General features: G+C 39.6%; 1 long non-coding RNA gene across 1 annotated transcript; it reads right to left on the reverse strand.

Annotated features, from left to right (window-relative positions):
- Positions 1-1,268: 1,268 nt before the first annotated feature.
- LOC142406755 (uncharacterized) lies at positions 1,269-7,092 on the reverse strand. The gene is made up of 3 exons (XR_012774692.1): positions 7,008-7,092; positions 5,907-5,986; positions 1,269-1,565 (listed from the first exon to the last, which is right to left on the reverse strand). It is a non-coding gene; the product is annotated as an uncharacterized LOC142406755 (long non-coding RNA).
- Positions 7,093-12,810: the final 5,718 nt, after the last annotated feature.

Here is a 12,810-nt window from a genome sequence, read left to right on the forward strand (position 1 = left end):
GTTATGTTTTTCAGGTGTTGGAACAATCTGGTTTCTCTAAGGATTGCAATATACTTAGCAAAGGTGCTAATCACTTCCTACAGAGAAACAAAACTAATTTCTCTTTAGAAAATGAATATGCACGTTGCTTCTGACTGGTGAACTGCTTCATAAGCAGTTGGGTAACAGTATAAATGCCCCTGAGAGTGATTATATTTAGATTAAGTAGCAGCAGGCATTTACTTTCACCAGAAGAAAACTTTCCAACTCAAAATCCAAACTGTCTGTGTTCTTGTGCAAATTCCTTCCCCCTTCCTGCACCCTGATTCATACTTCAGTTGCTGGGTCAGCTGTCATCCTCTCCTTCCTATTCACACCCTGAATACTACCATTGGTGTCAGCTGCTGCCCTCACCAACCCTGGCCTCAACAACACTTGTCAACAACCACAGTACACGGTGCTTCTGTACAGGCTGCAGCTCATCAGCCAAGTGCTTTGGAGTGTGCTCTGTGATCCCCCGTGGGATTTTCAGTGTTGTCTCTGTTCCTACAAGACATACATGTGCATCCAGAAGAAGAGGTGGACTGTTTAGTTAGGCCAGCTGAAAAAGAGAGGATGCCAAGCCTCCAAGCAGCAGTGCAATAGGGCTGTCATAGGCCTGAAGCAAAACATAGCACCCTGTCCAGCTCTCCTGCCTTTGCTCACTCCTGATATCCCTCACCCCCAGGGGCTCCATCTAACCTTTATGTCACGCCTATGGCAGACAGAAATTCCCACGGTTTTACTGAAGCTAAATGTTATTTGAATTCTCAGTAATTCTTAAAAGAAACTTTGCAAGGCAATTCAATGCGGTAGCTTTTGTCCCACCAATAAACTTCTTTTTATGTTAAAAAGGGCATTTCGATCTAAATGACAGAGGCTGGGCCAGATCCTGCGTAGTTTTTAAGCCAACAAGGTGGTGGGGAGCCAGGGCACGCTTGAGCTTTCACTTTCTTTCACAGACCAGGAATGGGCCAAACATAGCCTAGAAACTTCCAAAAAGGAGAGAGGAGAAACCAAAGTGACCGATTTCAGTTTTTAAACCAATTCCAGTTGAAATCAACCCCATTGTGCCATGAAATTCACAGAGACCAGAATGTCTTTTCTTGGGTGCTATTCCTCTTGCCTAGTATTGTAAATGGCTACGATTGATGCAAAAAAGAAAAAAGTCACTGAATTATTGTTTCTCACTGATGTTAAGAAAACAACCTGGAGATTAGCCACTGATAAATGGTTTATATTTCCTCAAAGGTAAGTCTCCCGTTTTATGCTGCAATTCAGACAATCGAGCCTATGTCAGATTGTCAGTAACGCGTGACAATAGTTTCCTGTAACAAATAGGCCATGTTCCAGTACGCACATTCCACTTGCATTAATCCTTGTACTGCTTTGTGTTTAAAATATAAGAGGCAGATATGACTGGAAAAACAACAAAGATACCATCTGAGCAGTAAGTATATAAGTGTGCCGAATTCTTAGAAAACAGCATTGCTGACACGGCTGTCCCAGGGCTTCTCAGCATGTAGGGAAGATTGGATCTTGGCACCCTAAAAAAGAGGATAAAGTAACTCACATGTGCTGACAAAACTCAAGAGCTGAGTGTTTAACCCCTGCTGCTGCAGTGAAGAAACTGGAAGTAGTAGATTGCTCCTGCAAGGAGATATAACCCCTTCCTCCCCTCTGCTCTCACCCCAAAATAGCCACCACCCATCTATTTCCTTGACCTTTTACTGAGGAGCCGCTAGGTATCTGCCTGCACAGGGGAAGCAGCAATCGCCTGCGTGGGCAACAAGCACTCCCCGTCCCTTCCAGCACAGACATTTAGGCAGCAGGATCCTCGCCAGCTCAGTTTGTATATAAAGACGGGAACCGATTTCATCCCTTGGTTCTGTGTGCCCCCACAGAATAGAGACAATTCTTTGAAGAATCCTAAAACACAAAACCTAAAGAGCAACAAATCAATGAATGGAGAAAGCACAACAGGACAAATTATTCCCTCACCTATGCTGAGATCATCCATTTCAGGCTGGAAAATAATTTTATGCACCTCGTTACTCAACTATTTTGTACCTTCATATATAACGAGGAAGTCTGCTTAAATAATAGCAGAGCCTAGACCAATACCTCAGATGTGGTTTAACACCTTATACTTTTGTTTTGGTGCCTTTTAAAGCATAACTCAATTATGAGTCCCTGATATTTGTTCTTTGAACCAATCATAGTCCTGTATTTGCTTGAATATGAGCCAGGAGTGAACTATAGACATGAGTGTCAGAAAAAATATATGACCGAAGGTACATATACACTGTTTGTTCGCTATTCCATACGTACTTTAAATTGCCTGAGGTGGGGGAAGGTGTTCTCTCAGATTTTCATCTAGCTCACAAATTTTCATTTACTGAATACTCAAGGGGTTCGTTAGACAGTATTCTTTGCTGTCTTTTAGGTTCCTATTTGCTTCCATTTTACAGAGCATACTGTCTGGTCCTGACTGTGTATGAGTCAGCCCAGTTATAAGAAGGTAGGTGGAGAGTCTGTGTTTGGGCCAGCTAAGGAGAGTGATGGTTACCCAGTTAGTTTTGGCTAGAAATAGATTGTCGGGGGGGGGGGGGGGGTTCCTTATAAATGTGGTTTTGTTAATTCTAGAGGGTGCATCAGAGTTATTTTTCTCAGTGTTGGGCCAAACAAAGAATGGCTTCACTAGCGTGTTCTGATTTTGCATTTCTAGATGCTTACATAAGAAGAAAACCACATTGCTGATTTGCAAACAGAAATACTCAAGGCCTTCACACTGTACAAATAGAAGCATTTTTATTACTCTAGATGAAATTCCAATGATTTTACTTTCAAAAAAGCATCTGTTAAAATATGATTTATTTCCTAAAGAAGAAAATACTGGGAGAACTTGCACAAGGGATGGTAGGAAAGTCCCTTTTAGATACCTGAATTACGTAGCACCCAATTCGTTTACACACTTTACCTGCACAAGCACCAGTTTTAGAGGAGATGCTCCAGGTCAGGCTTGCTGACATTTCTGCCCACTTTCTGCTAACCGTGGAAGAATACAAATGAATCTCGCACATGGGATATGAGCAAGTTTCAATAGATTAACTTAGGTCTCAGCTATACAAGGTAACCACTGCCAAGTGGACTAGGGAATGCCATCAGAGTTCTCTAGTTAGTCCACTTTGAAAGTAGGATACACTTACACTTACTACAAGTGTTTGTTCAGAAAGGACTAGGGCAAAGTAGCTAGAGTGCTGTAAATTCACGCCTTAGTTTACTTCTCACTAATCTTCCTATGTCAGACACGCTGACTAAAGATGAGATTTTAAACTGATTGCACTGAGCAAATCCAAGAAGTTGTCTGATCACTGAAGTTCATTCAAACTAGACTTCCTGGCTTAGCTTAGCCGATTAGGAATGGAAATCAATATAAGTGGCTGCCGATGAATTTGATCTAGCTTAACTGAATCATTTAAAAAGCCCTTCCACATTGAAATCCTGTAGTATCTGTTTTCTCAGACACCATGACTCAGAATCCTGAGGAGCTATCAGCTGGATTCTGGTCTTGCCTCAGGTGGAGGCTTGGGTAAAGGCCACTTGAGCTGTCAGTCCTGACACAACTGCTTTCTTTAGGAGCTTATGGAAGTACCAGAAAAAATATGCTTTCCTTAAGGCAAATTCCCACTTCCCTTGGAATTTTCAGAAGCTCATAAGTACTTACAGAAACAACAATACTTACATTGTGTCTGTATTGTACTTCTTTTTTTGATCACTAGAGCATTGAAAATACTGTGGTGTTACTCACAGCACAGTAACCACAGTGCAAAAACCGGCATCATGTAACGAAGAATCACTTCAAAGTTTGAATCTTTCCTGTGCAGGTGAAGAGTTTATGTTTTAGCTACACAGCTTTCCTGAGGGAGGAAAATAAATCTAACACAAAAGACATTGTTAAATCACAATTACCTTTTCTGTGTTTGTTTTTTTTTTTTAGTTGATCCCATCTCTTCAGTGATAAACAAGTTGGGAATGAGGAAAATGTATTGTGTCGTTTCTATAATTAGTACAGCTACATTGTAGCTGTAAGTCCATTATACAGTTTCCTCATGAAATTAAGGCCTGAACAGCATTCATATCATATTAAATAAGGTTTTGGTTACTGTGCATGTGCTAGTTCTCCAAAAGTTTGATCCCTTTCATATATTGAAAAGGTCTAAGCATGTGCCCCCTCAGACATGCTACCACTGATGGCTTTGTTTTAAAATGAAACATAGGTTTTGCCAGTACTGCAGCTACCCTAATACAGGGTTTGTGGGGCTGTGCTATTATATTAATTTAATAATTTTTGTTTAAAAGTTCCTTTTGCTAAAGCATAGAATTTTTTAACCGGATTATTTCACTGATGCCCTCCACCAAGAAAACCCACGAACACTTTCATTGGCACAACCGGGAGACAATGGCAAACTTGGCTTCTGGGTAAATCAAGAAGGGGAGCGACAGCCTCTTTACCATCCGTGAGAGTCAGGGCTCCAGCTGCCTGTTTCAGAGGAAGGTGGACAGAAGCTCTGCAGAGAGCTGTGCTGGGGGAAGGCACTACCACACCATCTCCCACCTCCCACTGCTCTTCCCCTCCCTCTGCCAGGAGCTACCTCCTCCTGGGATTGCCCAGAAAGTAGCTAATCTATATTTTAAACAGGATAAAGAAGAAATACTGGATGAGGCATAAAAACAAGCCCCTCTGTTCATTCCATTTCAATAACACTGCCATACGGGTGTGAACTTTTTCCTTTTAAAGTTCTGAGAGAGCTGACAACAGTTCTAAGTAATGCAGATATGACTCTATTGTAGTTGCTGAGTATAAACAACTGACCATAGATGACAGAAGTTGAAGAAATGAGAGAGGGAGAGGAGAAGATCAGATGATACAAGTACGCCCAATTCATCTTCCTGTTAGTCACATTCGTTTTAACAGAAATTAATTTAGTTCAGTGTGATTAAGCTAAGACATAAATAACTTCTCAGACACTTAAGTGGGGAAAGTGGATACCTGTTAGAGATCACAAAATTGAATTTAATATAAGAAACAATGACAAATAAGACCAAAAAAAGGCTCTCAAGAGTCAGAGGTCCTTTTCTCTTCATACAAAGAGCAAATAAAAAGAATATGAGAAAATAACCAAATTCTTTTTAATTATAGATATCCATGAGAAACACAGAATGTTGTTAAGGAATCAGACGTAAGAGCTATATTAACACCAGTTTCCCCAGGTTTTCCATAGGTTACTCGATTGTTCTGAGAGTGACTGCTTTTGAAACAACAGCAGTTAACTTCAGATTCAGCATCCCTTCTCATAGCACCTTGTAATTTCAATATGTTGTAGCTTGCAAAGTGGATTAAAAAATGGATTAGCTATTTTGGAGATGGACTGATGAAGCAAGACTGGTCTTATTCCATATATGCTAGATATACATTAGTAGCCTTTGACAAGTTACTGTCATTTAGCCTTAGAAGCGCTGTCACTAAGGAAGTGAAAGAACTAAATATGATGAAGTGCATTTCATTAAAACCATTCTTATGATTCCTCTTTTCTGACATGCAACACAGTACCTCAACATGTTTCAAGACAAAAGGACACATCTGACGCATGGTGTTACTTGGCAGGCAAGAGGCATGACGGAAAAAACCCTACAATGCAGCTGGGGAGTCTGCCACTTAATGGGTTTATCCGAGCATAAGGCATTGCTAAACAGTATGGTTTCCTGCTTATTGCAACGGGATGCTGCTAGACCTCTCCCACAGAATCAAATTCACTAGAGGTAGATGGTCACTGGATTACAGCCGGCTGCTGGATGATGCACTGCACTGATACAAGCATACTTACGGTCCAAGTCACAGGCTGAAGGTCAAAGCTGGAGGCTTGATGGGGCTGTGTCTTGATTTGCTGCTTTTATCCTGCAAGGCCTGGAAGGGATTCTGAGATTACAATAAAGCATGGTCCTGTATTCTGTGTACTGACCAGCACCACAGGGGAAATGGCTGCTCAAGTTTATCTTTCCCCCTTGCTTCAAAAAGCAAGTAGCTCCCTTAACAGCTTAAGCCAGAAACATATACTGGAACGGCAATTTTTTCAAAAGATTGTTTGATTATGTTCTCATACAAGAAAGGTAGCATAAGAGGATTAAAAACCTGGCTTCAGTAAAGCCATTAGCAAAGCTCCTTCTAACTTCAGAAGTTCAGAATTTTACCCGAAAGATATTCATTGCAAAAAGTCTGCTTTTCTTTTGAAAAGTTGGAACCTACATTTACTTCCATCTAGTATTTTCCCGATACTCTCCTGCTCTTGCTGTTTCTAAGTACAAGAAATATGAGAGACCAACAAAGCTTTAGGTATTGGAAGAGAAATTGCTGCAACAAAAAACTGTTGAATGAAGTAACAGAATGTAAGAGCGGTTGGGTTTCTCTTGATGTTCTGAATTCTGAAGATGCTTAATAACAAAGTGGCATTTTAAGTTTCTAACAAAAGGTATTTTCTCACTAATATCAAGTTTCAAACCAAAAATATATTTTCTCACTAACACTCAAAGCACCGGAAAGCAACAAATACATATTCCTTTTTTAAAAATAGACCTAGTGAATAATCTTGGGAAATTCTAGTCAGTCTTCAGTAACAGCTTGATTTAAACTATTATTACATTTAGCAATATGAAACACAAAGAGAAACCAAATATGCTAAGGACAGTTCAGCAAGCCTCCTGCAATAGAAAACTGTAGCGCGTTATTAAAACTATCTGGTGTATTAGTAAAACAGCAGATAAATGAGTAACAGATCATTTACTTGGATTTTCCAAGGTGTTTGACAAAGGACTGCAGAAGAGGTTGTAACTACAAGCTAAATCACCATGAGGAGGGAAAGTACTTCTCATGTTTAAAGAAATCTGAAGATGTAGAAGACAAAATGGAGAAATAAAATATCTAATTTCACCATGGGAAAAGATAACTGTGAGATCCCTGATATCCCATGCTTCCATGTCTCCACATAATACCATCAGATCTTTTTCAGTATCATCTGAAAAAGAAGACAAATAACAGAAAAATAATTATTATTCAGACTCCCAAACAATTGCAGCAATGCCACTTTTGGTTCCTGCTTTATAACTCTCTTTATAGCAAATACTCTTCTGAAAGATTAATCTCCACAAAAAAGGCAAAGTATTCCTAAATGTCTGAAGGAGGATAAGCTGCAATGCTTCATAATAATAATTCAAACCTGGTCAAATACAGACAATAGACAAGAAGAAAATCCAATGAAAAGGGATGTTGATACTTTAGTCTGTGGCAGTCTTTTCTGAAATAAGTAATAACCAATCACTCTCTATATAAGAGAGCACTGGAAAGGACTATTTGTAGGGAGGACTTCTTTGAATTAGACAAAAATGGAGGTTCCAGCCATTTGTGCAAGCTCATTCCAGAGTAACTATTCCAGTGTAATGGCCTGAGGCCCTTCTGCTACTTTCTGTTTGTATTTCCTTTCTTTCCCTCCTCCTTTCCAAGAGCGGATGTGAATGTTGGAATTTCCTAGGATTTAATTCTTCTCTTACATTTCCTCACAACATTCCTGCAGCATTACAGCCCATAGGGAGACTTCTCTACACCCAAAAGTTCACAAAACTGATTTCCCTTCTCGAATTACTGAACTGGACCAACTGTTATAGACAGTCTTGAGAATTGTGGAGAAAGAGGTAGACTGACACCAAGAAGAATAATATTTCAAGGCTTTTTCCTCTCAGAGAAAAATAGCCAAGCTTTTATATCAGGCTTACTCTTGTAGTGAGAATAGTGATAGTTCTCTTGTAATTTTTTTTTATATCTCGCCAGCGCCCAGCCCTGCTGTCTCAGCTGAGGTAAATGAGAAATTGTCATCAGCAGCACATTAGTTGCAACAAATTCTAAACCTGTTCTTGCTCAGAAAATAATCAAAAAATGCTTTAGGTTGCATCCTTTGGCTCACTTGGAGGCATTTTTCTCTAGCTAGCCTCTAGGTCAGAAATAAACTGCTGCTACCTCTCTTCCCTATCCAAGGTATGACTGGGGCTATTTTTCAATATGCCCTTTATGAACCAACAGTCTGCCTGTCCTTACACTGCTACACAACCAGTCAAGAGGAGAGAGATATTACCCAACTCTGATAGGGGTGTGGGGGCATGTGTGTTATCTGAATTTGTTTGTGAAAGTACTGAGCAGCTTTTGATAGCTACGGGGAGGTATGTTGTAAACTCTCTGTAATGAATACTTGTAGACATGAATGTTTGTGCATACCTTCACTATAAGAACAAGTTGAAGCCTGCACCATTTAGATTGTCTTACTTTTCAGAATTGCACCTCTCTCAGCCTCTTCTCCAGAAGATTTTATGTGATCATTGTAAAAATTGGAAGAGTTCACAGATAAGCATTATGTGACTTTTCTTGACTGAAGTTGGAGATGACGAACAACTTACAATTTATTCTCAATTGGAAAAGCATTTAATAATAGGTTTGATTTGAAAGCACATTCATCTGTTTCCTTCCTCATCTGATCCCTTTATTGCAAATTATATTTGAAATAAGAGAGGATTCACTACTGCAGATAATTATACTGCCTTCTTTAGAAGGAAAAGCAATCTCTCTCACAGAGAACTCAAGAAAGTCTGATACTACAATATTTATTTCTGTTATATGTATTTTTAGAACTGTCATGAGTTATAAGGCTGAGAACAACAGTCAAGTGATGTTTATCCAAGAATGCATTGATACATACAATGACTTCTTTGTCCTATACCTTTGCTTTTTTACTTATGAAAAATTAAATTTCTGTAACTTGTGGAAGTGAATATAAAAGCCTAATTTAAGGTCTCAACCCTGCCAGCAACCCTATATGAGAAGCCCCTGCTGATGAGAAGCCCCTACTGAATCTGTAAGGTGTGTACATGGTGGTTTTTGTTTGAGGGAGCAAGAGGCTGGAGCGGAGAAAAGGTATTCAAACTCTTCTTTAAGCTACCAAGTCAAAGGAAGAGATAGTAAAGATCTCTTTTATCCCTATACTCTTCAGACTCCAGTAAACACTTAAATGTCAAGCCCAATGTCTTTTAAAGGCCCACCATCAGATTCACTACAAGGCTCCAAGTTTAATGTGGAGAAAAGGTATCAAGAAAGCTGGCATTTATTCTGTCCATTTAAAAATGGTCAAAATGTTCTTTCCTCAGCCCTGGTGTTGCCATGATGACCTCAGGGTGCCGGATGTAAAATTCAGACAGTGACTTTTATGAGACCAGCTGACATAGCTGGAAGGAGTAGACCAGCTTTGAAGCACACCAGCCCTCCTTAAGTCTATTATGCAAGAAGAACCTTTTCCACATTGTATAGTCTAACAGCTATTTTGGGTCGTAATTTACCTGTGTTAATCAGTTACGCAGTTTATCCAATTATGCGACACTCATAAAAACAAACTGTAGGCAGATATAGTACATTCACATTGGACAGGGATTTACAGTTCAAGAGGTAGTGCCTGTGGAAAGTGCTCTGGAGTCTTTAAAAACTTCAATTTTATATGGCACCAAGACTAGCATATCCAGGACCCAACGTCTCCATCACATTTGGCACTGATGCCCAATTATTCAGTATAGCCTACTGAATCACCAAAACCACTTCCTGCAGCGGACTTTTTGTAAATCTCTTATCCAAGTATTGACCAAGCCCCAGCCCTGCTTAGCTGTATGAAATCATAGCCTGAGGTGGTGTGACTGCAAGCACAAAGAGTGTACATCTGTCATTTCAGCTCAGTTAGTAATCCAGTTGCCTTCTTCAGAATTAAGCCCTCCTTTCAAGGCTGTCATAAGATGTAGTCTTTAAAGAACAGTTACTTTCCTGTACTAAAATAATCTGAGTAGAGTATATTAAAATATCAGCATTTTTTCTTTTACGTATTGTGGTCAATGATGAAAAAACTGCCCATGTTGTACAACACTGGTTGAATTGGATGGTAACTTCCTGTTCTGACCACTTGTTGTCTAGTAACTATTATTAAAATGGGTAAATAAGAAATGAAGATCTAAAAAAGGATAAACAATACCACTCTGGGATCATTTTATGAACAAACACAGGTTTCTGCAGTTACTCAGAGCCTTTGACAACATCAAATAGAGCCAATTTTTTCAAGCCCGAGTGTTTAAATATAGATGCCTAAATAAAAAAAAAAAAGGAACCTGCCTAAGCATAGATTTAGCACACTGATTGTATGTATCCATGATCACATTTCCAGAAGTGTTAAACTTCTACAACTCCTACTGATTTTAGTCAACATCTCTGAGAACCACAGCAGGAGATCTGAAAATTATGGTCTAGATTTGTATTTGAAAAAAAAAAGTAGTAAGTTTACACAGATGCAGGCTTCTGTTGGGGCATATCCTGATCTCTGCCTACAGCTTGAATAACTATGCTATATGCAGGACTGATGCGCAAGTATTCTTGCCCCCCAGCCGTGAACAAGAAGCAGCGCAGCTGCTGCTGCAGCCCATGTGCTATTGTAACAGGGCAGCTGCTGTATCCTTTGGAGAAGGGTGTTGCCTCACAAGTAGTTCCTCATGGTTATGGAAGCATGTCCCACACACACCACGTTCTCTGACCTGTTTCACCTTGAAATTTCCTGTGCAGTAATTCCGGGTGAGCTTGCACTGACCTAGGGCTCCACTGAAGTCACGAGGTGGATACTCCATGTGCAAGCTCCCAGTGTCCCGTCTCCCACGTGTCACAAAGCTGTGCTGAATCCTATACATACGGTAGGTATACTTAAACATTTGGAGCAGGACTGAAATAAATCTGAATTACAGCATAATCTGGGGGTTTTTTTAGCTGGTGACACTAAAGATTTGGTGTTATTTGATTATAATAAGTCTTTACGGTTAGTGTTATAAAAAAAAGGTATTTTCTTTCCTGTTTCTCTTTGTACTTACACTGGGCAAGACCTCTAGCCCAGTGCATCTGCATATAAAATGAAAGAAAATTTATAACAGTAAGATCTTGCTACACTTAACAAGGATGTATCACTCCCCCACCCCTCAGTAAATTATTTTGCTGGAGGCTACATCATTCTCTCTGAGTAGTATGTTGGGAGTTGACAGAGGCGTGAATAATTCACTGTGTATGAAGCCTCCCTGAGCCGAGCTGAGCTGCAGCATGTTGGGCTGGCCTTTGATGCAGACTGGTTGGGCAGGTTCCTGGGCGCCCCGGGAACCGGTCTGACAGGCCTGTTATGCCAACAAATTCTGGTATGATTCCATGCTCTCCAGAATGCAGAAACCTGCCCAGCCAGTTAAATGAAAGGCATATTAGGTTATCCATTGCACATTGTATATATCTTAGGTGGAGCAGATCTCCTCTCGGCATTCTCTAGTGTGGTCCACAGTGGCTTCCTCATCTTACTTACACTTGAGGTTTTATAGCTGGAGGGGAAGTCAATAGTAAATATTTATCACCCCGATCAAGAACAGAACTTTTCACAATTCAAACAGAAGGGTGAGTTTTGAAAGTCTTTCTTTAAAATTAATTTAAGATAACCTTAAGCAAAAATTTCTCTTATGCTTGAAGTGATATGATGGCTATCTCCTTAACGTGTCTGAGTACTGCCAGTCTCTATGGCGCTTGTTGACAGGATTTTTGTGAGTTGCAGCTTTTTGACCCTTCTGTGTGCAGCTCAACATCATCTGCTCTGTTTGCAAAAGTATTTACAGGAGAGACAGTTCAATGAACTAAGCACGGGAGTGAGAGAGAGAAACTCCACTGCCAATGACTTAGTATTTTGAGCAGGTCACTTAAGTATTGCCTATTGGTCTTCTCTTTTATACAGAGTTTTTATAACCTGTCTCATAACAGCACTGTCGTGACAAGGCATAGTGCAATTACAGTAAGATGTGTGGTTACTAATTCCTGCCAGACTAACTTTTTTAATTGTTCAATTTTATGGAGTGAGTTAATTAAATCTAGATTTACATATTCAGCATTGGCTTCATGGTAAGATAGGAAATGTACTTGTCATTCTTACTGCTTTCTTTCCATGTACTTATTAGAAATGTACCTGTTTAGAACGAGTAACGGTGGTGGCAACGGAAACAAAAAGCAGTTCTAATCATAAAGAGTAGGCAGACCTGAAAGTTGTACCTGTGTCTGCAAATGAATCCATTCACAGGTTCTGTGTCAAATAAGAAAAATTAAACAGTGTGAAAACTAAAGCTGTGGAATCTGGTAACTGATTAACTACTGGAGCACAGAAGTACTTGCTGAGCTGAACAGAAAGGAATGAAGACAGGTTTTGTCATGCCTGTTAGGACAAAATAACTCTTTAACTTAAGTAAATGTGAATCTTCTCACTATCTGTGTAACTACATTTTTTAAAACCCTCACATAGCTACTTCCATCTCCCTGGAAATCTTAATTTTGTCTGTCTTTAAATGAAACAATTACCGTTCTCTTTCATGATGTAAAATAAATAAATAGGAGTCCCCAGTAGACATAAACCACTAGATACAAAAATATCTATACAGGATTATGTAAGACTTTATGGTAGTCACACAACAGGAAGCTTCAATTATGGAGGTGTTTACTGCCAGCTATTTCCAGGTTGATGCAAAAATGAACATTATTATTCTTTTGTAGAGTGCCAATAAAAAGGCCTCCTGAGCAGCTCAAAAACTCAATGAATAGCAGATTGAAATGACCTTCTCATTAGCAGCATTGTATCTGTGTGTAAAAATTTT

Source organism: Mycteria americana, chromosome 2, assembly GCF_035582795.1.
Source record: "Mycteria americana isolate JAX WOST 10 ecotype Jacksonville Zoo and Gardens chromosome 2, USCA_MyAme_1.0, whole genome shotgun sequence".
Lineage (NCBI taxonomy): Eukaryota > Metazoa > Chordata > Aves > Ciconiiformes > Ciconiidae > Mycteria > Mycteria americana.